The sequence below is a fragment of the Zonotrichia leucophrys genome, chromosome Z, assembly GCF_028769735.1.
Source record: "Zonotrichia leucophrys gambelii isolate GWCS_2022_RI chromosome Z, RI_Zleu_2.0, whole genome shotgun sequence".
Lineage (NCBI taxonomy): Eukaryota > Metazoa > Chordata > Aves > Passeriformes > Passerellidae > Zonotrichia > Zonotrichia leucophrys.
Window position 1 is genome coordinate 2,833,491 of NC_088200.1, and position 26,212 is coordinate 2,859,702.

Sequence of the window (26,212 nt, forward strand, 5' to 3'; positions counted from 1 at the left end):
CATTGAATTTTTAACAATGACAGGCGTTCATCCAAAGCTCTGGGCTCCTCTACACTGCATTAAAATTCACAATGTCATTTGCTTTCAGTAAATATATTCAAATGAGCTGCCTTCAAAACCATAAATGACTCACCATACAATCAATCATAATTGCATGAATTTCTCCTCTACATGTTGTCCTTTAGTGCCCAGAAGAAACACATGATGTAACTGTTACCAGAAACTGGTTGTGGAAAAGAAATTTGATGTGATCATTTTTATTCTCTAAGGAAAACTTGGTAAGTTAAACACAGGACCAGTTTTGGCTGGAAAATGAGACAGATACATGTAAATTTTATATTACCACTCAGAGCTCTGACTTCCTGTACTTAAGAAAACTTATCTTTCTAATCAATTATTAAGTTTCAAAATGGAACATGTGCTTCTCTCTTACTTTCCCATAAACCTCCCTGACAATTTTAAACATACATATTCACATGCAGGATGTCTGCTTGTTAAAACAGTACATGGTCAAAGCTTCCAGACGGTTAAAAATGATCAAGGCATCCTCTTACAGGATATAGAGCATTATGCCAGGGAAATAAGTGCCTAAGTAAAAAATATCCAAAATATTTTTAAATTTAATCTATTTTTTCCTCACAATTCTATGCAGTAAAAAAAAAATAAAAAAAAATTAAAAGGAAATAATAATCTTATTAGTCCTTATAGATAACAGTGGAACTACTGCCTGTAGTAGTTCCCCTGTGCTCCTGATAAGGTCAGGAACAGGTTTATCACTAAATCACAGAGTTAAAAGAGATCTGTTAGGAAATCTATTTCTCTTTGTAAGTGTAGAATTGTTCCCTCCAACATCCTTTCTGAGTATCTATCTGGTCAAACATGTCTCAAAACAGCAAGGCTCCAGTCCCTTCCCTTGAGAGATGAATTTGTTACCTGCCAGATCTCAGTGTGAGGGCCTGAGTTCCAAACCCAATTTTACTTTTCATGTTGCTAGAGAGTTACTCTGCCTCAGCCACGGCTGCCTTAAACCCTGCGCCCTTTATCGTGTGACAAACCCATCCTGTGCTCACACAGCTTTGAACCCAGAGTTCAGATCCTGGTTTGCTTACTTGCCTCCTTCCCCCAAGGCTGATTTAAGTCACTGTCAGCGTTATTTAACCTGCTGGTGCTTGACAGATATGTTCTATGGACTGGTTAAATTCCCAACAGTCAACAGTGCTCCTCTGCAGCAGACCTTACGAGAAATGAGCAACAAATACTGTTAGAAGTGAAGAAATATGGGGAGGTTGTATCTGATCTGATTGTACCTCAGCTGTAGATATCCCTAAGGATAAAATAAACAAGGAAAATGAATATCAGCTTCCCCCCCTGCCTGTCTCATGCATTGCTTGTCTTCTTTGGGTCCCATCCAAAGACCTCTGAACCACACAGAAAACTTTCACTGACTTCAATAAGATTTGGGTCAGCCCCTCGAGGGCTGTGATTTTGTCTTCCCAAAGTGTGTGGCCATGGTTCAGTGGGATGCTCCACCTCTGGAGGCATCTCAGGGCTTTTGCTGAGGTTTTTCATACATTAAATAAGAATGTGCTTAACCAGGCTGTTGATTCTTCACATTTAACACCGAGTGGGCCCCGTGGAATGCCAAACATCATCATTTTAATATTATGCATTTTATCTGTATCAGATGTATTGAAGATGCATTTTATATGGCAGTAATTCAAAACACAAAGCCAATTACTCTGCTGGTATCATCCTGTGTATTTACACTGCTCAAAAATGTGTCTTGTGGCTTCACAACAGCTTGCTAATACAAGCTTCTTTCACTAACCTGTCTCAGAACATCAAACAAAAGCAAAATCAAATAGAAATGTAAACTTCATAGCTTGTGATATATGTGGATTATATCCAGTGAAAACATTTTTGATAGAACAATTTTATGTTTAAAATGAAGGCTGATTGAAGCTGGAATATTTTGTAGGAACACAACTATTTCAATGACATTTTTTATGGGAAAAATGTCTCAGCAAATTGCTTTGATTTTCTTATTTGTGTCACTAACGTACAAATTATTTGTTTTGAGAAAAGAAAAAATGTGTTTTCGAATTTACCATACTGTTTTGTCTTGACATATAGCAATTACTGAATTCATCATGTAGTTTAATATAGTGTATTATATTCAATATTTCATTACAGTGCTTTTCAAAATTGCAACGAGGCATTTCTACTTTTCCAAAGTAGTACATCAATAATTCTTCATGAGACTTTCAAAATTTCTGTTCCCTGAAAACCTCTTTTTAATTTTTTCCAATTTTCTACTCTAGCTCAATATACAAACATAATTTTAGCATGTTCAGAAAAGTTTGATTTCTGGGCACTTGTAGTACAAACTCAATCATAGGTATTTTCAGGTTGAGGTTTCTGCAGATAAAGCCAACTGCAGTCATATTTGTGCGCACTAGGTCCAGACTCTCAGATACATCCTATTGCAATCTGGGCTAGATCTTGCCTTCCTCATGTATATCCTCATCACTGGTTCTGAAACTGCATTTTCTATCACAGAATCATAGAATGGTTTGGGCTGGAAGGGATTTTTAAATGGGATTAAAAATGATCCCATTCCATCCCTCTATGCCATGTGCAGAGACACCTTCTACCATCCCAGGCTGCTCCCAGCCCCATCCAGCCTGGCCTTGGGCACTGCCAGGGATCCAGGGGCAGCCACAGCTGCTCTGGGCATCCTGGGCCAGGGCCTGCCCACCCTCCCAGCCAGCAATTCCTCATTCCCAATGTGCCAAAATCTGTCCCTGCCCTCTGGCCCTGGGAGCCATTGCCTGGGTGCTGTCCCTGCCTGCCTTGTCCCCAGGGGCTGTGCAGCTCTCCTGGAGCCCCTGCAGGCCCTGGCAGGGGCTCTGAGGTGTCCCTGGAGCTTCTCTGGTGCAGCTGAGCAGCCCCAGCTGTGCCAGGCTGGCTCCATGGGAAACCTCACTGTGATAAAACTCACTATGAAAACCAATTCAGTTTCAGAAAAATTATGCCAAGCCAGCAAGATTGCATTCTGCACGTAGATGTGGAGAATCACAGGAAGCTACAGGCAATCCAGAGAATCCAGCTACCTGGGGCTCCTGGCTGGAGAGCAGCTGCTCCCCATCCTGCCCCACTTGCCCACCTCAGAATGTGGTGGTGGTGGGAGCACATTGGAAATCCTGCTCTGGGATTCCACGCCGCAGTGCATGGTAGTGAGCCGCACATGGCCACGCTTTGTTTATGACAGATGGCTCTTCCCAAAAATATGATGTGCAAGATTGTGCTGACTTGGACAGTTCTGCATAAACTGAGGGGGATTGACAGGGTGTAATATACATTTTCTGTTTACTAAAAGTCTAGAAGAGAATGGGCCAAGCCCAGCAAAGAACAGCCTGTTTCAAAGATATTATGGCTGGAAAATGTTGTTTCTCACAGAGATCATCTCTCTATAATAAGCTTCAATGTGATCCTGTATGGTGGGGGGGGGAGAAAAAAGGAACTATGCAGATTAGGAAAGGAGTCAATCACATGATTTTTATTTGTATGCTATCATGGAGATGTCTGTGAGAGGAAAAGGGAACTTCTGCTTGTCTCCACAGCTCTGCACAAAGCCAGCCTAGCTGGGAACAAGCTGCCTCATGGCCTAGGAGCTGCCTGTGGGAACCATGTGGAATTCCCAGGCAAGAAGGAGGATTTCTCCGTAGTGAACAGGCACCCTCGGAGAGGCTGTGCTGATGGACAATTTGCAGCAGTCAGCTGGGAATTGAACCAAACAAAGCACAAACCTTGCTGGAGTGGCAGCCTGGGAGGGCCACGCTGAAATTCCCAGCTGGGGCTCTGCATCTCACATGTGGGACTTGCTCTACCTCTGTTGGTCTTTTCCTCGCTCTTTGTTGGATGTGTGCTGAGTGGAGAATGCATGCATAATATGGGGTTAACCAAAAAACCTTTCCCAAATCCTGAGGATTATAATTCATCATGGGATATTGGGGTGGTTCTGATGTCCCTCAACAGCGGAGATTAGTGCAGGTCTGGTGGGGTTAATGCAGCAGGACTGATTTGTGCCAGCTGAAGATCAACTGCCATTTTAAGTGTTTTAGTGGAAAAGGGGAAATTAATTGTTTTGCTCCTGATTTTTCCAGATGTTGGAGACTGGAACCTGCTACTGAAACAGGATCTCTCATCCCCTTTAGCTTTTCAGATTACACAGTAGACAGACAGACAGACAGACAGACAGAGCATAGAGGGCATTTTTGTTGCAGCTTCTATTTTTGTCCTTCCTCTGAACTGTGTAAAAAACCTCCCATGACTAAAATGTCTTTCTTTTGCATGGGGGAATTGTGTCTTTTGGGATGATATAACTGAGTTGCGTGGGAAGCGCTTTTTATCCTAGGCTAAGAAACTGATATTAAAAAAAAAAAAAAGAAAAAAATACCGTTACATTCCAAACTGAGATCTTTGGGAAAGTCCGTGGGAAATAGGAGAGATCTATCCTCAAAAGAGCAGCTTAATTCACTCCCAGGTTAAGATGGGGGACTTCTCAGCATTTCAAAGCCCATGGTTTTAGGTACTTGGAGGGAGTCTCCATTTCTGTAGCTATCACATTGATTGGAACTCCTTCAGAGAAAAGAATTTAAACCATATGTGCTTCCCTGAACAATTTAATTTCTATCAAAGCTAACGTTTGTTGATGACAAAACATTTTGCTCCAAAAATTCCTCTGATGATAAGAATTCACTAAGCAAAGTTTACATAACCTTTCTGGAGACCTTGACAGAAAAGCCACGTCTTGAAAGCAGCTGAAATCTGACTGCTTGAAGATGACTGTGCCTTTCCCTCTGCAATTAGTGCAGCTGAGTTCTGCACAGAAAAACACTTCCAAAGTTCCTCGCTGGCCTCTCCAGGTTTTTCTCTCAGACTGTATAATCCCATGATTACATGGTGATGCTGATTCTATGTGACATGGTGTGTCAGTGGAGTTCCTAACCACTTATTTTGTACCACTGGAGGGAAAACCCAGCAGCCCGGATGCTTAAACTGAAGCAGAATTAAGAAAAAAGAAGGAAATCTGATAATCATTATTGAAGTCCACTTGCAGGTGACTGGCAGCTTTCCCTGAAAGTTTCAGCTGGTGACATTGTTCACAAAATGCTTGGCAGCCTGCCAGTCCACTAAATAATTATCTCTGCCAGGTTGTTCAGTAGCTACCTGTATTTAGCAATAATTCAGGAGGATGCTTGAGTGGTTGGCAAAAGCTCCCCCCTGCACCCACCTTGAGTGTGGTCACACAGATGAAACCCTGGAGCTGGTTGTTATTACACAACCTTGGGCATCCCCTCAGCTGCCCTGTTGGCTTTTCCTTGCTGTTCTCAGAACTGGTGGCTTTTCTGATCATGAGTGTTAGGGGTGGGTAAAATTGATGGTCTTACAGGCAATAATTAGGTCACAGTTATGGGCTTGTCAAAAAGGGCACTGTGTCCCCACAACCTGAAATTGCAAAACTTTGCTGAAGGTTTTACCCTGCAATCAAGAAAATACATTTTTTCTCTCTTTCTTTGAAAGGGAATGCAGTTTAGCTGGAATCCTATTAGGAGAATTAAAAAAATTCACTTCAGATAGCATAACCAATAAAGCTGCCTCCCTTTTTTTTTTTTTTCTCAGAGAAAGGTTAAATCAGTATAAGGCACAACAAAAGATCAGGGGAGATATTCAATGTTGACAACATTTTTGAACAACAGATGAACATCTCCAAGCAGTCTCTGGTCACAGAGGGAGTGCTGAATCCAGCATGAAGAATGGCTTTTTAGAAATGTCAGCTGGCAAGAACACAGTGTGGTGTATGAGGGAGCACTGAAAAAAGGGGTATAAAACCAGCTGAGATGAGATACCAGATCCAGTTTGGAAAATTTGCTGTAATAACTACCTAAAAATTGTAAACAGACTTGATTTTAAACTCCTTTGCAAATAATATAAGCCTGGACTTGTCAAATTGCATAGTTTTCCTCCAGATCATGTGGGGTTTTTTGGAGTAGACCTCAGTGTTTCTCAAGAGGCACTGGGAATATGGTGCCTTGGCTCTGCACCATGAAGGTATATGGGAGAGCTGGCATGACCTGGCTCCTCTCAGAGGTGGCAGAATTCCTGGTGAATGAGTATTTTAGTATTTGAAGTCATCCTCTCTTGGAAAAGCCAATGGAAGTTGAGCATCTCCAACTTTGAAACCTTAACTGTTGTTATTTGCCTATTTCCTAAAAGTGCTGCAGTGCAAACAGAACTAGCAAGATAACACTTATATTATTATCAGTGTTTAGCCCTAGCAGTTGTGAACTATCTTGTGTGGTCAACAAGCCTATATAGGGTCATTTAAACAAGTGGCGATAAAATCTCATCTTCAAACTTATCAGAACTTCTGAAAAAAAATTTCAAAACAAAATTACTGTATGAGGAAATGACATCCTGATTTAGAACGCTTGAGATGTAGCAGTCTGAGCTGTGATTTTTAGAAGTGTTAACTGTGCATGATTTTCAGATGAAATCAAGAGGAACAGGAGGGTGTTGTTTAGCCACAGTTTCACACCTTCATCTCTGGTGAATGCTCATTTTGCTGGTCTAGTCTACACTGGTCTTAAAAGACAGCTGCTGCTCTCTGACAGCTCTCTGGAGTGTAAAGTGATGCTCGTTTTAGTCTTCACCTTGCACTGGTCAGAGAATCAAACTCACCTTCAAGCTACAATGGCCTGGGAGCACGCTGAAGGTGAGCTGTGCTCATAATGTCCGTGCCAGTCCCCCTTTGCTGAGATTTAAAACATCTCTCCACTTACAAAAAGCCCCAGAGTATCCTGAGTTGGATGGGAACCACAATGACCATTAATGTCCAGCCCCTGGCCCTGCACAGACCCCCAACAATCCCACCCTGGGCATCCCTGAGAGCTTTGTCCACACTCTCCTGGAGCTCTGGCAGCCCCAGGGCTGTGCCCATCCCTGGGCAGCCTGGGCAGTGCCAGCACCCTCTGGGGGAGAGCCTTTCCCTGATACCCAACCTAAACCTCCCTGACCCAGCAGCTCCCTTGGGTTCTGTCACCGATCATGAGAGAGAAGAGCACACAGAGCACAGCACAGGCTCGGTGCATTGGTGTGGGTGAGTTACCCCACCTGAGGTGAGTCCAGGGTGATCATCTGCTGCAGTCATTTACCACAAATCCTTGCTGTACCCAAGGCGAGGGCAGCTCTGCAGCTCCCAGCTCCCTTTGGTGACAGGACATGAAACGCTTGTAAAGCAGAATTCAGCTGACCTGCTTTGGGTTCCTTCTGCAAATCAGATGAGTCATGACCCAAAAAATGCTACTTCTGGAGAGCAAGCTCAGATGTATCTGTATTTTTGATGTCTAAAGCTGGGCAGAATGAGTCCATTCTAGTGGGATTTGAGGTATAATACTGTGAGTTTGAGCCCGTGCCACGTGATGGTCAGGTAAAAATAATGAAATACTAGTGCAATGGTCAAAGGCAAAGCAAGCAGGATCAGTCTTGGCTCAGGTATTAACATACCTATAGAACCTGTGGGACCAGCTGATTCCTTCCAAACAGGTCAAAATTCAGCCAAAAGCTGTGAAGGCTTCATCACCAATCTGGAGAAGGGTTGGACATCTGAGGATGCTCTGGAGAAAGGCAGTCTTTGTGGGGCCCCAAACTGCTAATCCCCAAAATCTAGTGAATTGAAATACTATTAGTATGTTTTATTAACTTGTCATGGAACATTATTAGTTTAACTGTAAGAGCTAGAGATGGAAAAACACGTGTAGTAAAATCTGGACTTTGTCCTTCAGCTTCTGCAATATCCCTGTCCTAAGCCTTAAGAAGACTGTGAAAAGCAGGGCCCCTGCATATGTAAATGCGGGTTTTCTTTTCCCAGAAAATTAATGCCATTTACCTTGGATTAACTTGGAAAGAAGCAGGACAGTGTTTATTGTGTAAGGCACGTTAATACCTTCACAAATAGTGACCTCATGCAAATTGTGGATGCCGTCACATATACAAATCCAGTTAAAAACATAAACAAAGACAGAGAAAGCATCCATTTGTAAAGAATGCATTCCTAAAGAAATGAGGGACAACAGCTGAAGAAGGGCTCTAGGTCTGCTTTAACTCTGCTTTTTCCCTCTATTTTGCTGGAGCTGGCATGTGGCACAGATTCATCTTTATCTTCACGTCCCTATAAATGTCTTTTTCCAGTGCAAGTGTGACTTTTTTTCAATTACAATCCTATATCACCACTTCCAAATGTAACTGGGAAAAATTTTTTTTTGCTCATAACAAAAGGCAGTGTTAGAAGGAAAATTGAGGAGATTAAAAAAACCCCAAAAACATATAAAGAAATTGGTCAGACGATTGTAGAGTCTTGAACCTAAAAGGGAAATACAACATCCAGCAAGAGACATTTCCCTGCTGCTGAAAGTCCTTTTCAGCAGTGTAATAATTTCATCTGGTTTCAGCCACAGACTGAAGAAGTGCATGCTCTAGTTACCTCAGAAAGTCTTTTTTTCTGGGAACATTTTAATAAGGACTGCAGTACATTTAACCTGTCTTGCCTTACCTAAACTTTGAACCACAGCATGCTGTGGAGCTGTCGGTGAAAAGCCTGTCCCAAATGGGCAAAAGCTTTTCACTCCTCCCTCTCCTGTCTTTCAGAATGGATCTGAAATGAGATGTCTCCAGGTCAACATCTGCAGGTCTCTGGGGAGGGAAGATCCCACACTCAGACCACTCCGGGAGGAAGGGGACCAGGAATAGATGCTCATCCTCTTCTGTGAGTTTGGCTTTTTGTTTTGGGTTTGCTTTTTTTTTTATTTTTTGGGGGTTTTTTTTGTTTGTTTTTTTGTGGAGGTCTTTTTTTTGTGGTTTTTTTGTTTTCTCTTTGTGATCTTTTGGGAGTCCTGTCTGCAAACAGGAGTCCAGCTCACACAGCATCTTTGGGGGAGTTTTTCTGTTTTGTTAGAGTGTTTTGTAAAGCATAACTTTGTTTATTGCTCTTCTACTTCAGTTTGTGTTTATCGTTTTCCCAGCCAAACTGAAGAATTAGTTCTTTGCCCAGCCCAAGGGCTATTCACAGGATGGAGGAGCAGAAGAGAAATGAAAAGGAGAATTAAAGAGTGAGAAAAAATTTTACTTCTGGAGAAGAAGTTTCCATGGAGAGTCTCCTGGTGTGTCTCTATCCTGGTGAGTACAGACAGACTGAAGCTCCCTTTCATGAGCAGCCCCAGACTTGAAATTTGTTTTAATTCTGAGAAGTACAGGCTCTTGCTTGGGTCTGGGAGACTATTGGGTCATGTTAGGCCATAGCTAATCCTGAGCCATCAAACCTGTTGTAAATGCATCTGAAATTCCAATCAAATGAGGAGCCTGAGTTAGGATCTTAACTGGGAATTTAACTTTCCTGCCTCAGGTGTAGGGGCCCTGTCCTGTGTGTGCATGAGGGCAAGCTATGCCTCTGGGTCTTTTTGTCTTCTTGTTGCAGAGTGGGACTGCTCCAGATTCATCTGCAATCATAGTGAAATCACATCTACTCCTATCAACAGAGTTTTCCCCTAAAACCTGTGGAGACAGATCTTAGGAAAAAAATGAAACTATATTTCTGCAAGAAGCAGACGTTTGAAGCTCATTATTTTCCCACACCTTGAGCATCATCTTCACAGAAAAACATACAGCAGGTAAATTTTAAGGAAACTGCACTCTGGAGTGCTGTCTTTTTGAGCACAGCTCATAAATATTACAGTGGAAAAGGGAGATTTGACACTTGAGAGGCAGACTTTGTTTGACATTGCCATGTTTTGGTGGATGTTTGGCCTGTTGGAGAGAGCAGAGCCCACGGTCTTGTTAGGAGCTTGATTAACAGCCAGCTTTAATGCATGACCAGGCTGCCATGTACCATGGCAATCACTCCATGCCTCTGCACTGACTACATGACCCCAGCAATAAAAGCACTGCTAAGTGCCGAGAGCAGCTAGAACAGAAATAACCCAGAAATGCAAAAGCTGAGAGAGTGGCACGGGATTTTCCCCACCCTTTTGCTAATGAATCTTCACCAAGCTGCTTGCCAGAAATTTCTGAGCAGGTTTGAAACCTGCTGACTCAGAATCTGAATTGTGGCAAGGCCTAAAAATCATGGTGAGGGTGGAAAACCAGAGTAAATATCATCTCCTCAAGTTTTAGGTTGCTTTGATAATTTTTTTGGTTGTTGTTGTTTCCTTGGATGTTGCAGACATCTTTTTATGAAAATCCTTTCTTAAGATTTTTTTTTTCCTGAGAAGCTGAGAGGCTCCAGGAAAAAAATGTAAACATTGATTATCTGCTGCTGTGGAATGCAACAGGTGCATCTGTGATTGGCCCATCTTGGATGTTTACAATTAATGGCCAATCCCAGCCCAGTTAGTTTGGACTCTCTGTCCGAGACACAGACCTTTGTTATTCATTCCATTCTATTTTTAGCTTAGCTAGCCTTCTGAGATGAAACTTTTCCTTCTATTATTTTTAGCATAGTTATAATGTAATATATATCATAAAATAAAAAATAAAGCCTTCTGAAATATAAAGTCAAATCTACATCTCTTCCCTCATCCTGAAAACCCCTGTGAACACTGTCACACTTGGACCTGTGGCTTTTTGCAGTGAAAATCAGTTACTTGGCTACCAGAAGACTGGTTTGGAGCAAACCAGAAATACATGAGTGTGTAGAGGATTGTGCTTGCCCTGGGCTGCACTTTGCAAACTCATGGTCAGTGTCATGGAGGCAGGACTCACTCCTGATCGCAGAATATCCTGAGCTGGAAGGGATTCTCCAGGACTATTGAGTCCAACCACTGGTACAGGCCCACCCTCAAGGATCCCAGCACGTGCCTGAGTGTGCTGTACAAATGTTTCTTAAACTCAGCCAGGCTCGGTGCTGTGACCATTCCCTGGGAACCTGCCCAGCCACCCTGATGGGGAAGATCCTTTCCCAATATCCAACATAAACCTCCCCTGACATGACTTTGACCATTCCCTTCAGTCCTGTTCCTGGTCAGGGAGGACAGAGATCAGTGCTTGTCCCTCTGGTGTCCCTTGAGAAGTTGCAGACCCCAGTGAGGTCTGAGCTCAGTCTCCTTTTGTCCCAGCTGAACGAGCCAACTGCCCTCAGCCGCTCCTGGTATGCCAAGGAGTGTACAAGAGTAACAAAAACCCACACTAAATATCTTTTCCTGTCCATACTACACATCCTTTGAGTACAATCTGAACTGAGTTTCATCCCCTGGGTTAAAGTCTCTGCTTTCTATTGAGAACCACCGTAATCCTGTTAATTTTCGATGCAGCTCAGATAAAGCGTGGGTTGACCCAGGCTTAGCTTTGTAATGGCACGTATAAACTCCTCTGATGATGCATAAAATGCCCAGGAAACCTTTAAAGACTGGGAGTTTAGTAGTGTGGGCTTTCAGCTGTGCTGAGAGATGGTCTCTCCTGTGGCACACGTGTGGGCACGGGTTCAGCACTGAGTCAGAGGGAAGAGATCCAGCAGCTGAATCACCAGTGCCAGCGTCTGACATCCACCTACCTGCTAGGTTTACCCAGGCTTGGCTTGGGAGCTCTGCTGGGCACAAACCCCACTACAGCAGATGTGCTGGAGCCCTGCTCAAGCTCTTCTCCCTGCCCCCAGGAAAATGATGTTAATGATTAAAATACTGGAATGATGCTGAAACCTTTGAAATGCTCCAGGAACAGTAGTTTCCTTTTCAGTCTTCATGCACAGCTGAGAATGGAGCCCTTTAAGCTTTTGTTTGTGTGTTAGAGCAGGATGGACTGTTATATTCTTCTCTGGAGACACTTTCACTCAGAGTTACAGATTGTGGAGAGATACTGCACTGCAGACTGGCTGTGAAAGCTTGTTTTCCTTACCCCACGGCAATAGATGCATTCCATAAATTGCAATTAAAGATTCAATTGGGGACTCTAGCTAAATGAGTGGCACTCCTCCAAACATGTTGGCTTTTACTTTAAGACAGGGCAGAGGTGTTCTGTATTTTGGCAGTGCCTGTAATCCTCCTCGTGCCAAGATGGACCCACTGAAACTGGAGAGGTGTTGCCTTCAACAAAGCTGTAATGGCTTAGCATAGCAAACTGTCTTGTATTTTGTAAGAGCTCTGCTCAATATCCATTAAATCAGGCTTGAGAGACAGGGGTGGTGTTAGTCACCAGCAGTTAACAGAGACCTAGATTATGTTAGTATTGGGGTGCAAATTTAAAATTGAAATTGTGTTGATAACGTGCAATATGCAGCTTATATTTGCAAGGCTCATAGTTGGATTGGTTTAAGAAACAAGGGGAATTTTTCTGTTCCACATTTCAGAATGATTGTGGGGAAGGGAGTCTAAGGACAGCCTGCCTTTCACTCCTCATTTAACATTGTCTGATGCAGCTCATGTTGTCTTGATTATGTGACAGCAAAAGCCCCACATGACTTCCCAAATCCTCGTTAAATTGGCAGTGTCTCAGTGCTGTAACTCTCCTTGTGCAGCCAAAAAAAACCAAAACCAAACCATTTTCAAAACTTCAGTGACATGTCACCAGTTCAACCAAGGTTTCTGAGTTTGCTGAGTCTGAAATGACAGCTCTGTCCTGGAACCCTAGGCATTCATTTCAATAAATGCTATCAGATTGGCACTGAAAAGTCAAAAGTTGATGGAGAAAGGACAGACACATTGCATTAGAATATCTAAATATTATGCAGAGTGCTTTTGTTTTTAATGGTGATATCAGGAAATGTTTCTGTTTCAGAGATGACATGGAAAAAATTGTCTAAAAATGTAGAGGAAATCTCATAAAAAATTCTGCTTCCACATTAAAAGCTGCATCTATTTTCCCAGCTAAGCTATTTCTGAAGGATACAAGAAGAGACAGATGATGTAAGGAAAGAGGAGCTTGTTTTAAAAAGTGACATCCGCTAATGCACATGTGTATTTGTGCGTTATTAGTGCTGAAAAGAACTTTTACCCCTGAGATGTAAATTCATTTATAAAAAATGAGGACAGGCAAGCAGATCCATATATATCCATGCCAGATCACTTATTTTCAATTAAAAAAAATGATAGTCAACATTTTTATGGATTGTAAAGCTCTGGACTTCCAGTTTTCCCTCATTTTGCCAAACTCAAGCCTACCTTGTTGCTGTGCCCAATGTGAACAAAACAAGGATTTTCTTGTTACACACAGGCTCAATCCATCCAGGATCTACCATCAAACTCTTTCCTCTACCAGAATGCTTTCTCAGGTAAAATAATTTTTTTTTTTTCCTCGGAGCTGTTTTGACTGGTGCTCAACTAGGCAGAAATATCACCTTGGATTGGAAGGATACCTCAGCTGCTCGAGCTCATGTTGCCGTGTGTGTCCTGTGCCAGTCCTGCCAGGGATCTATCTGGCTCCTGGGGTGTGGGCTCTGCTGCTCTGGGGGGGCTCTGTGTGCTTGCTGCAGGTGAGGACCTGACCCTTCCAACAGCTGCTGCCATTATGTGCTCAAATAACATCACAGCCTTTACATTGCTTTGGTTGCACATTTTTTGCTATTAAAGTATAAAAATCCCCCACCCAGCTGTGTTTGTCTTTTGGTGTTTTTTTTTTTTTTTTTTTATTGTTTCCTTTCCTTCAGTTTTTCCTCAAAGGTTTTGCCACTTTTTTTTTTTTTTCCAGTTTCATTGGTCTATAGTGAGAAATTCTGCCTTCTCTTGTAATTTTCTTTCTCTCCTCTGTTTTTTTCTTCTTTCCCTCCCTTTATCTGCTCACTGTGAACCTTCCCAGGCCTATCAACACCACTGATGTAAAGGATGCTCCGTGAAAAAATAAACATTAAGAACATGATAAGCAGCAAGCGGATGTAACTTGCTGGCCAATATTTTACTCAGTATCTAGCTGCCAGGTGAACTCGCTGTAAAAAGTTCTTCCCACCTACAGGATTTTCCTCCTCCTGGCAGGAGGATGCTCACTGCTGCTTGGCTTGCAATATGGGTGTACAGTATTTGATTTATGGGGCTAAGCACCCAAAAAAACCCATGGGGGGTGCCGTGAACATGTACATGGGGACTGTCCAAGGTTTGTTTGGTTTGGTTTGGGGTTTTTTTGTGTGCATGTTCAGAGCCAGAATCATTGCCTCAGGCTGGGTGAAGCCAGCTCATGGAGAATATCCAGCTTAGGGTGAGTCTGTGGCTTGTGTCTTTCTCCCGCCGTCCACTTTCACCGATTGTACCTGAATTGAAGCCTTTTCCAAGTAAAAGCTGTTTATAGGCCCTGAGCTACCTGCAAAGCTTGGCAGCTGGGTGGGGAGGAAGGCAAAAGGACAAAGCAGCTGCTTTTGAGGATTTTCTTTTGGTGCTTCTCAAGTGGATAAATTTCAACAAAATGTGTCCTTCTCGGTGCACTGCTCACAGTTTCCAGTAGATGTATGGAAGTCTTTTTGGGCAGGGTCTTTTTGGGTACATCATGTCATTGTTCCCTGTAGCAGAGCACTGAGCACTCAGAGAAGAACAAACTGTTCTTTTGCAGAAAGCCTAAAGGTGAAACAGGAATGCCTACAGAGCCATAGAATCACTGAATGGTTTGAGCTGGAAGGGATTTTTAAGATCGTCTTGTTCCACACCCCTGCCATGGGCAGGGACACCTTCCACTGTCCCAGGTTGCTCCATCCAGCCCGGCCTTGGACACTTCCAGGAATCCAGGGGCACCCTGTGCCAGGGCCTGCCCAGCTCATAACCAAGAATTTAGTCCCAAAAATTTCATCCTACTCTGCCATCTGTCAGTGTGAAGCCATTCCCCCAGTATAAAATGTACAGAACTGTGCTTTCTGTTTCTGCTTTCCGGAGCCTGAATAGACTGAAAATCTAATGAAAGTTGTACTTTTAAGGCTACAGATTTTTGTATGTGCATTTTGGTTACCTTTACTAGGTCACATGTTTTTCCACAGACTGAAAAATCATCATCTACAGGCAGAAAGCCTTTCTGAAGGATCAGCAAAGTTCAAAGCAGAACAATGGATGCTTCCTCAGACCCAAAGGTTTTGTTTAGAACATGCCATAGTTAAAAAATAAACAGGGGGCCCTCACAGGTTTGAAATACATGTAAAGTCTTTCAGTCTGCATTGTTGTAAAGTAGGATGTGGGACTAATGGGATTGAGGTTGGAAACCTCAGGTATTCACCCAGTATTTTGGGCAAAGGCTGAGCTCTCTCTCTGCTGTTCTGCTGCTGCTCAGATGAGCTGGTTTGAAGCAGTGGGTGCATTCCATGGGCTGCAAGTGCAGCTCCTTTGCTCTGTGTTCATGCCCAGAGTCACCTGTGCTGTGTTCAGGGCTGCCCCTGCTGTGATGTGCTGGTTAGGGAGGTGTGCTGCACTCACAAACTCACTGGGGTGCTTCAGCCCTGGGCATCGTCAGAGCAGCACAGCATCAGGCCAGAACTGACACATCCCAAATATTCCTCCTGCCCAATGTCAGGTCCCTCCACTGAGCAGGATTTTCTTAAGGACAAAATTCAAACACAGGAAAATATTTTAGGAGAGAAGTGGGGCATATACACTGTAGAAAGAGGAAAAAAATAAGACTGAGAGGATATTGAAAAATTACCTCAAAAGGTGAACCCTATTTTTAGGAACCCTAATATTTCCAAAATTTCAATATAAGAAAATTGAAGCAGAGTACAGTTGGCATGAAAGAAGCAATGTTGATACTATTTTAGAGCATGACTTTGTGCATGCAATAGCCTCCAGCATGACACAAAGGGCACAAAAAATGGAAAAGTAAAATAAATACTAGATGAGAAATTTATGACTCAGATGATTAATGAGGGGTGACAAAAGCATCTTTCTTTTTAGAGATGTATTAAGACAGCAACCAAATGTTGTTATTGGAGCTAACTGGGACAGTGGCTAGAGCTGGAAGATAACTTTCTCCACTGTGTTGTGCCTCCTGAGCAGCTGAGCAGGGATTTTCAATAGACAGTGCTGTCACCCTGACACCCTCCCCAGACAATAAATATCCTGCAGACCCACAGCCCTGGTTAGTGGAGCCAGAGGCCAGAGGCTCTGGGTGAAGTGTGTGGTCTGCACTGTGAAGTGGGTCAGACTCTTGGTCTCCTCTGACCTTAAAACTCATAAATCATAGCCAGAAATGAATGCTCCCCACCTAAACCACAGTCCAGAACTATGAGAATTGTAGGATCACAGAATCCCAGAATGGTTTGGGCTGGAAAGGATATTCAAGATCATCCATTTCCAAACTTATCCCATGACTAGAGACACCTTCCACTATCCCAGGTTGCTCTAAGCCCAGTCCAACCTGGCCTTGGACAATTCCAGGGATCCACGGGCAGCCACAGCTGCTCTGGGCCTCAGCATCCTCACAGCCAAGAACTCGCAATATCTAATATAAATCTACATTCCTTCAACTTAATGCCACTCTCCTTTGTCTTGTAACTCCAGGCCCTTGTCCAAAGTCCCTCTCCAGCTCTTCTGGAGCCCCTTTGGGCACTGAAAAGAGCTCTAAGGACTCTTCAGATCCTTCTCTTTTCCAGGTGACCATCCCCAGCTCCCCAAGCCTGGCTACAGAGGACATGAGATCCAGCACCGAAGACAAAGACAGTAATGAGCCAAAACAGACCTGGAAAGCTGCATAGGAACTCAAGCTGTCTCCTTTCAAAATGATTTGGCACAAGTATTTAGCACGCGGCCTGCAAAGGGGCTGGAGCTCTTGGTGCTGTGTCTGTGAAGATGCAGAGGGCCCAGAGCCTGGGAAAAGGAGAGGTGCTCCAAGTAGGACTTTTAAGGGCCCAAATCCAGAATTGTGATGCTGATTCAGCTGTTATTTAGCCCCTCAGGCAGTTATGTTTCAAGGGCACCTCAGGCTTTTATGGTTAATTTTTCCAGATGCCTGAACCGTTTTCTCACTCCCAATAAATTTCCAGAAATCAACAATGACTTTGGTTTTTTCTCCCCTGAGAGGCATGAGCCAATGGGTTTTCTCAAATTACCTCCTTGGCTGGTATTTGGTTTTTTTTTTTTTTTTTTTTTGACTTTTGCCATTTTTTTTTTACCACACCAGAATGGAGACCCCTCATTCAAACAACAGAACTCCTGCACAAAGGGGATATCCACACCCACCCTTTTCCCTCCATGAGGGTGTCAAATCCCTGTTCCTGGCCTCTCAGGAAACTGCTGCAACCACTGGTCTGTAAAGTGGTGTAGGAAAGAATTCAAGATTCATGGTAACACTGAGTGAGGTTGGTTCATTTTGCTTCCAGCAGTGCAAGAGAGGAGCTGGATCTGCTATCAAGGGTAGAAGAAATAGGAATTTTAAAAGAAAACCACTAAAAATGGCCAAGCAGAAGTGGAAGATTTAGGTAGGTATTGTGTTACTGTTCATACAAACAGTTTAGTCAGTGTTGGAATGCAACAGGTTAGTGTTGGATCTCATCTCTATTCAAATCACAGTAAGTGGTATTCTGTCTTCTAAAACAGATTTTAGTTTTTAAAACCATAGAAAACCACAAAAAGACACCAAATCAAAGACCCTGTTTAAAGTAAGCACCATTAAAATGCAATATTTGCTGTTTAAATTTGTCTGTGAGAGTAAGCTGATATCTAGCTTTTTTGCTCTAAATATAGTATTTCTTTTCCTGTTGAAGTCAAAAGATGGCTTTTTTGTTCAAATAACCATTTATTTGTACAATAAACCAAATCACAATGTCAGCATGAGCATCTCAAAATCCTTTCTAATGAATGGCTGCTGTTTTCATAAGTCTTTCCCCAGTCCTGACCAGATCCCAGAAACTGCCCCAGAAGCCAATGGGGACTTTTTCTTTAATATTCAACATCTTGAATCAGATGTCTCAGGGGAAAGAAAACAAAAAAAAAGGAAAAAAATAAGAAAATAGAAAAAAAATTGTCTGGACGAACTGAAGTATTTAAAAAGTGATTTTTCTTCTGGATTTGTGCCCTGATTTCCTTTGACCCCTTTGGAATGACCTGAGATTTCTGAACTCCTTCTCTCCCCTGGGTGCTGCCAAGAGGATGAATCTCCATGTACACAGGTACATCCCCAATGCCTGTCCTTGTGGGCACTCTAATCCTTCCCCTTAGTCTCAATTAGCAAGGAGCAGCACTTGTGGCTCTCAGAAATTTGTGTTCTGATCAGTGACCAGTAATTTCATGCAGAAAGGCCAGCTTGTGGTTAAAACTGAGCAGATAAGCTTCTGGTTTTCATGAAAAACTCAGGAATTTAATATCTCTGAGGCCTCTGCCCACCTGTTGAAGTTGATCTGTGGATTTACAGGTTATTGAAAAAGAATGTCAGGTAGCTGGACAAGCACAAAGTATGATCACACAAGTCCTGTTTCCTTGGCTAAACACCACCATGGATAACTTTTGAAAAAAGCAAATTCAATGTACCTGGATTAATCTTATCTCTAGCAGTGATTTAGAAGCAATATACAGAATAACACACAGGGAGAGTTCTGTGCTGGTGATGCACATCTAGAAACTTTTCCAGCATTACTAACTTCTGAACTTTCTGATTTTGATAGCATCCTCCTCCACACAGCAGCAAATTCAAGTCAGCTAAAGAGATAAGCAGCTTATCTATTTTAAAGTTCTTTTTCTTTCCTCTTCCCTGCAGGTACTTCATCAGTTCAAAAGCTCAAGGCAAAAGGACATTCCTGGGAGAGATTCACCAAGTGGGGGGAGGAAAGAGCAAAATACAAACACGGCTGATCCTCAGTGAATTGGAGCTTCCCCCAAAGGCTGTCACAAACAGGGACAGGCACATCCAGCTTCGCTTCTTGGGATTCTTCTTCCTTATGCATCATATGCTTATTACCTCACCAGTCTGCCTGCAACATTTGATTTGGCATTTTCCCTGCTCCTTGCTTGTAAATTTACATCAGAGAAGAGATAGATTATTAATGGAAATTAATAATCAAATGGAATTAATGGAATTAATCAAATCATTAATGGAAATGTATCCACAGGTGTCTTTCCAAAGGAAGGGAGCAGGGCTAGTGTGTGAAACAGATCCCGTTTTCAGATTTCCTTTTAGCACGTTTCCATTTAGTTCTGAACCCCACTAATTTGCATAGGCAAGAGGATAAAAGCACCAACAAACATCTCAGCTGGTTCTGAGTTTTCCCCCCACAGGCAGAATTACATATCTGCTGCTTCTTTCTCTGTGTGGCTCTCTGAGGAACAGGCAGCACGGTGTTTGCTCGCCGCTCTTGGTTCTTTGTGGTGGCATCCCGAAAAGAGGATTCCCCAATGAACCAACACACAGCAGGTGGGATTTCTTTGAGAAAAACCTCCCTAGTGCTGAGCTGCTGTAGGGAAAGAGGGACTAAATCAGCAGTAGAGGAATGAGGTGAATTAGTGGTGGATGCAGTGGAGCTGGGTTAAAGTTTAGTCCTTTTCCTTAAAGACAAAGCCTTAATGACTCTGTGATTCTGTGAATTGTGGCCTTGCACTGTTGGATGTTTGGGCTGATTTTTGTGTGATGGAGCCCCCCCATTACTTCATGCTGCAATGAGGAGAAGGCAAGAGGAGATACCAGCAATGTCACCAACAGCTGAGAGGAAACAAAGGAGTTATCACAGAATTCCTCCAGTTGGAAGGGACCCACAAGGATCATCGAGCCCAGCTCCTGGCCCTGTACAAACATCCCAAAAATCCCTTCCTGTGCCTGAGAGCATTTCCCAAACTCTCCTGGAGCTCTGGCCACCTTGGGGCTGTGACCATTCCCTGGAGAGCCTGTTCAGTGCCCCACCACCGTCTGGGTGAGGAACCTTTTCCTGATATCCAACCTTAAGAATTTCCCCCTTGGTTTGTATGTAGGTGCCTGTCTTATCCTGCCTCAAATGAAAATTAGTTGTTCAATAAATGGGAGACACCCTACAGCAGTAAGATGGATGTAGAAGGTGGATGTGAGCAGGGGAGGATGCATGAGAAAATCAGCTCAAACCTGAGGTGCTGTTTGGGAAAAAGGTGCGATTTCTTCTCACTGAGTGAGGAGGCACCTTTTAGTCAGGCAGTGGCAACACACAGGACAACACCTAAATAAATAAAAATATTTTAATTTTTATTTAGTAAATCTAGCAGCAAGGGTGGGTGGCTATTAGGTGATCACTGCTCTTCAGGTGTTGACATGTGAGCTCACCAGTCTGTCTAAAGTGCCCTGCTTTTGAAAGCTCAGTGTGTGAATGGGCATAGTTGGAAGAAGAAATTTTTTTTTGGTCTGTCAATATTTTTTTTTTTAATGTTGTCCTTAGCCCAATGTATAGACAGTCATTCAGTGCTCCATTAGGTACTTTCTCCAATTTTTTATTTGGAAGGTTATTTTTCACTTTCTGACCAAAAGATTTTCTTTTTTTTTTTAATCTGACACAATTTGCTACTTATGACTATCCAAAACTTTTCTTAAAAAAATATTTTTTATGAAAGAAGCAAATTCACTGAACTGCACTCCTATAAAAAGAATCAAGCAAGTAAAAAGAAAAGCACACCTTTCAGAAACAGAAAGTATTAACTGCAACTGCAAATATTTTCTTTCTTTCTTTCTTTCTTTCTCTTTCTTTCTTTCTTTCTTTCTTTCTTTCTTTCTTTCTTTCTTTCTTTCTTTCTTTCTTTCTTTCTTTCTTTCTTTCTTTCTTTCTTTCTTTCTTTCTTTCTTTCTTTCTTTCTTTCTTTCTTTCTTTCTTTCTTTCTTTCTTTCTTTCTTTCTTTCTTTCTTTCTTTCTTTCTTTCTTTCCTTTCTTTCTTTCTTTCTTTCTTTCTTTCTTTCTTTCTTTCTTTCTTTCTTTCTTTCTTTCTTTCTTTCTTTCTTTCTTTCTTTCTTTCTTTCTTTCTTTCTTTCTTCTTAACTGAGTATTTCCCCTTAGCACTTTATTCTGCCTTTCAGCTACAGCACCAAAAAATAGGGAATCCTTGGGGCTTTTTTGTGTTTTGTACGTGTTTTCTTTTTTCCCCTGCTCAGAAAAGCCCCATAACAACCAGATCGAATCTTGCAGTGGACCCATGGCTTCAAAAAAACCCAACTCTAATACAATTTACATGAGTCCTATAGCACCCAAATGCTCCTGACAATTCAATGAACTTTTGCATTTCACTGAAATCCTTTTGAACCATTTTGGGCACAGCAGAGCTGTTGGTGGAACAGGACCTGTATAATTACAACACGCTCATCCTTGAAGATGCAGGCAGATGTGGGGAAGGGTTCTCCATTTGTGTCATTGAAATACCATTGCAAATTACCTCTGAGTTAACTACATTTAGACAGAAGTACAGGGGGAAAAAAATCTTCCTTGATAATGACAAGACAAAAATATCCATGAAAAGGAAATAAAGATGACATGCTTCTTTTTTCCATGACATACATTTTTTACATGGCTTAGGGGCTTTGCTTCCTGAGAGTTTACATCGTCGTCAGCTGTCAGGGCCCTTCCATGCATGATTTATGTGTGCATAATAAAGACATCCTGGTTGAGGGACTGATCTGTGATTTCCAGCAGCTTTGAAACTAACCGCAATAAAATATACAGCGCATGAATAATATAGGGTTTAGTTAAAAAAAAAGATCAAATTTTGAAAAATGGGAAGCATATTTATTTTCAGTTGCTTCATCTGCTCTTTCATTTTTTTTTTTATTTCTCCCCCCTAGGTCGAGTTGAATGACAGCTTTTAAGGGAGGCAGGCCTAAGATTTCCAATCTCTGGAATCTTTTAAGGGATTGTTTAAGTCATCTCAGTTCAGATTTAGGACAGGCTGTGAAGGTGCTGGAGCTTGAATTTGAACCAGCTCTTCCTAAATTGTCGTGGGACTTCCCATAGGGTTTTTGCAGTGAGGCTGGTGCTCTGCTAACCCAGCTGCCAGGAGTGACAGGAGGGCACCAGCAGGGATGAGCAGAGCCCTGGTAGCTCTCAGGCCACCACTGGTGAGTTGTGCTGAAATAATCTCACAGAGCTCATCAGCCCATGTGCTTCCCCGCCTGGCTCAGCCAACAGGGCTCATTTGGAGAGGTGGCTGTGCTGTTGTTGGGTGTTTGCAGCACAGGACAAATGCACTGGGCAGAGAACACCTCCCTGCTCAAGATCTCTCTGACTGGTGGCTGGATGAAAGGAACCTTTTCATTTTCTGTGACAAAATCAAGATGCAGAGATTCAGTAATTTGCATGGAATTCCATAAGAAACCTGTGCTTACCAGTCCCCAGTTCCCACACTCTTGTCCATCCCCATGAAGTTATCCATTTTATAATGATAGAACTTCATCAGGTATCTAGGGAAATTTCACTGCTTCTGTGTTGCAGTCACATTTCAAAATTTGCCTCTGTTCAGGCTAATGAATTGAAATGGAGGATTAGATCGTGGTTAATGACGACAAGAACATGACAAAGGTGCAAAAACCCGTCAGGAGTTGTCTCCAAATGTACATTAAAGTTCTCATTTGGCTCTGCAAGTAGTGAAGGCGGACAGAGGTTCTTCATAGCCTCAGAACCTGTTTTAATTACCCCCTCCCTGGGTAATTACTAACAGGGGAGGAGAGGACTGCCTGAGAGCCTGAATGCTAATGGGTTCCCCTGAGAGGGTGAGTCCAGAACATCAAGGAACATGAGATGGGCTAACAGCCTCTCCAGCAAGTTGCTGCTGGCTTGGAGGTGGGATGATGCACTCGAGATGCCAGTGATATTCCTGGGTGACTTGAGGACTAAACCACGTCTTTATAAAAGCAAAGCTGTTCCTGTACTAAAATATTAAATGGGAAGGGACATTGTGTCGCTAAAACTTGGGCTTTTGACACAGTCAAGTGCTGTCAGAGCAAATAAGGGAAGGAAGGTGGGAAGAAGATCTGAAGGATGTGAGAGCTGTGTCGTCACCACAGGTTAGGGTGTTGCTTTTTAATAAGAGCTGTACAAGTGATTTGTTAAATGGAGGGAGGCCTCATGGCAAACCGGAGAAGGGAAACTAGCTCATACTTGTGCCATGTTAAGCCTTGTGAAAATAAATAAAATAGAAGCCCAGACACTTGTGGGACTAAATGTGAATCCATACCACAAAACAGTCAGATCCTGAGGTGTTATTTAGATCTAGCACATTAAGTATTAGATCATTAACTAAGGTTATTATTCAAAATCATGCATCTCCCTGTTAGGTGGTCCAAGGGTCAGACAAAATTCACCTTTTAATGAGCTGTGATGAGCAGGCACTGATGTTAAAAATAATATCTTTGTTGTTTTATTTGTTTGAGAAAACTTTTAAAACCTGCTGTGCTAGGAGGGAATTTAACACAACTGCCAGGACAGAGGATGGAGTCAGAATTCTTCCACTTTCTGAGCTGTTTTTTCCTGAGGTCTTACTCAAATCAGAAAGCAGTCTGAGGAAAAGTTTTTGCATGGAGATGTCATTGGAATATGAAAACATTATTTATTTGGTAGCCAGTTTGATCTGAAAGCAACTAAAACGGTATTTTGCATTTGTTGTTTTTGCCACATTTTATGCATTGTGTTCACAAGGCTCTTCTTTTCAACCTTTCCCAGCTCACCGGTTAGAGTGAGAGCTGGCTGGTCTCACCCCAGCTAAACCCAGCCCCTGGTGAGGCTGCTCCCATTATCAGCCTGTTTCCCACTGGTGAGCCTCTGGACAGCCCCATGGAGCCAGGGTAAAACTCAAGGCAGTATTTGGGAATTGGTTGCCCCCTGGGCACTGCACAGGAGCATTGGGTTGTTCAGAGGTACACAGAGGCAGGATGTGATGACTGGTGGGCCCATGGACTGCCCCAGATTGGTGTCTAGGAATGCTTATCACCATATGGGCCACATCTTTTTCTCCTCTGCATTTCACACAGTGAGGGTGCTTTGGGTTCTCTCCCACAGTCAGGCTGTTGGGGGTGCCTGTAAAACAGCAATTTCTAGTGAGACACTTGAGAGAATGCTTTGATAGGCTGCCTGGAGGAGGGCTGATAAGGCCAAATGCCCTTTATGAACAAATAAAACCTGATGCATTTTTTTTCTAGAAGCTATTTATGTATGGGAACTTTGGATGTTGGTATAGAGAGAGACCAAACTGCCTCTGGAACCATCCCTGGCATCTTGGCTAGTTGGTTCCCTGGAGTTAATGAATTTTCACTCATCACCAAATTCCCTGGGTTTTTGGGCTTTAAGTTCACAAAGCTGAGGTACTGGCATGGTGGAGACATGACTCTGGTTGTGGGCAGGGTTCAAAAAACGTGAAGGTCCCTTCCAGCTCTGGATAAGGTGTGAGGCTGTGAAGTGCTGGAATCGGGCAGTGTGTACATGTCTGTGTGCACACAGAAGGGTGGCAATGCTGAGGGCTCCTGCTCCGAGCTGGGTCAAGCTGTCATGGTCCCCCCACCAGTGACACAATACTGATTTAGGCAATTCTGTCTCCCCTGTGCTGCTGCTCTCCATAACAAAGGCTCGGCTGCTGCCTTCTCCCCCTCTGCCTTCTGCAGCTGTCACCACCTCATGCCAAGAGTTCAACATTAGGAGTGTTTTGAGCTAAAAAGTCCTGCTCAGATGATCATGCTTATATCAACTGAAAGGCTTTCAAAGCATTCCAGCTTAGCCAAAATATGTGGTACACACCATGAGTCCAATCATCCCCCTTATAGTCATCTACAAAGTTATTTTTTTTCAAACCAAGCTTTTCCATTATAATTTTCTTCCATTCTTGTTTCAGCTCACTAAGCATTAACCACCATGACCTACTGCATACACCCAAACCATATTAAATAGCTTAGGTTTATAGCCAAATCCTAACACCCTATTTGGGGAATGGCTACAGTGCTTAGCTGTTTCTATAGTTCTGTGGTTTGGGGTTTTTTTTGGACAAAGTCAAATCTTTACTTGACTGAAACATTTTGAATGTGTTTAACACCACACTGCTTAAGCAAAACACATAGAAGGAACCAATCCATTTGTTTAAGAACAGTATAAATATTAAAACAAACATAAACTCCAAACCCATCTGCAATATAGGTCCAAAATGTGTAAAAGGAACTGACAAGTTTTTATGAACTAGCTTATCTATCTGTGTGTATTTATGTCAGAACATAGGAAATGGCCTCCACCTTTCAATTTACTTGTGGCTCAACATAATCATATGCTTTCCCATGGATAAGAACCCACTGCTCCTGACAGAGATGCCAGCAAGCTGATGTAGTAAAGGAAATTTCAGAATATCATTGTTTTATTTTGGAAAGTGAGGAGGGGAAAAAGCCTCATAGAGTGATATAAACAAAAGGATAAAGAGCAGGTCTGAAAATTCAGACAAATCATTATCAGCCAGGGACATTCTGAGCAGTGTCTCCACAGAGCCCTACCTGTGCTTGGGGCCATGGGATGTTTTCATTAGTAACCCAGAATTAGGTTTAAAGTCACTGCTGACAGAATTTGCAGCTGATGAAGACTGGTAGAAGTATAAATAACTGCAGGGTCCACAGAAGGGAGGAGATCACTGGTGAGGTTCAGCTTATTTGGGCAAAACATGTTTTAGCAGAGCCAAAGGCACTGCAGCCCATGCAGGAATGCAGAATGCAGATTCTGTTACTGTCAAACAGTCATGAAATTTCATACATGGGAAAGGGACAACCTTCCTGCAGGCAAGGAATGTTCAGGATGCCTGTACGGGACAGGTCATGGTGGGTGAGTAACTCAACCTGAGCTCCACGCCTTGCTGAGACTCTCAGCATTCCTAATTTTTCCAGGGCATGTAGAGATCTCTGAATGGAGAGGGGGGATTGGTGTGATGGCAGGAGGAATGTCCCAGCAGAGGTGGCTGACCTTGGTCTGAGGGGAACCTTCCAGCCCCCCATCAGGAGCACTGCTCTGTTGTGTCCTGGACAAAATCTGGGAAATGAGAGTTAGGAAGCTCAAGCCACAGTAATTATACCTTTACAGCAATACATTGTAGAAGTATTTTAATTAAAATCTTGACTAAATGATACAATCAGTGAGCAAGGAACATGATATAAATATGATGTGTTGAATTCCTAAATGGGTGAGTATGAATGACATTTCTTGGAAGATGCATACTATGCAGTGCGCAAAGAATTAGGTGATGCTGGGTGCTCAGCCTGTTTGAAGCTTTTACCTGTGGTCCAGATCCAAATTGTCAGCAAAGATCTT

General features: G+C 42.7%; 1 long non-coding RNA gene across 1 annotated transcript; it reads left to right on the top strand.

Moving 5' to 3' along the window:
• The first annotated feature begins 9,098 nt into the window (after nt 1–9,098).
• LOC135460144 (uncharacterized) lies at nt 9,099–16,996 on the top strand. The gene is made up of 4 exons (XR_010443165.1): nt 9,099–9,237; nt 9,536–9,728; nt 13,261–13,318; nt 16,604–16,996. It is a non-coding gene; the product is annotated as an uncharacterized LOC135460144 (long non-coding RNA).
• The last annotated feature ends 9,216 nt before the right edge of the window (nt 16,997–26,212 follow it).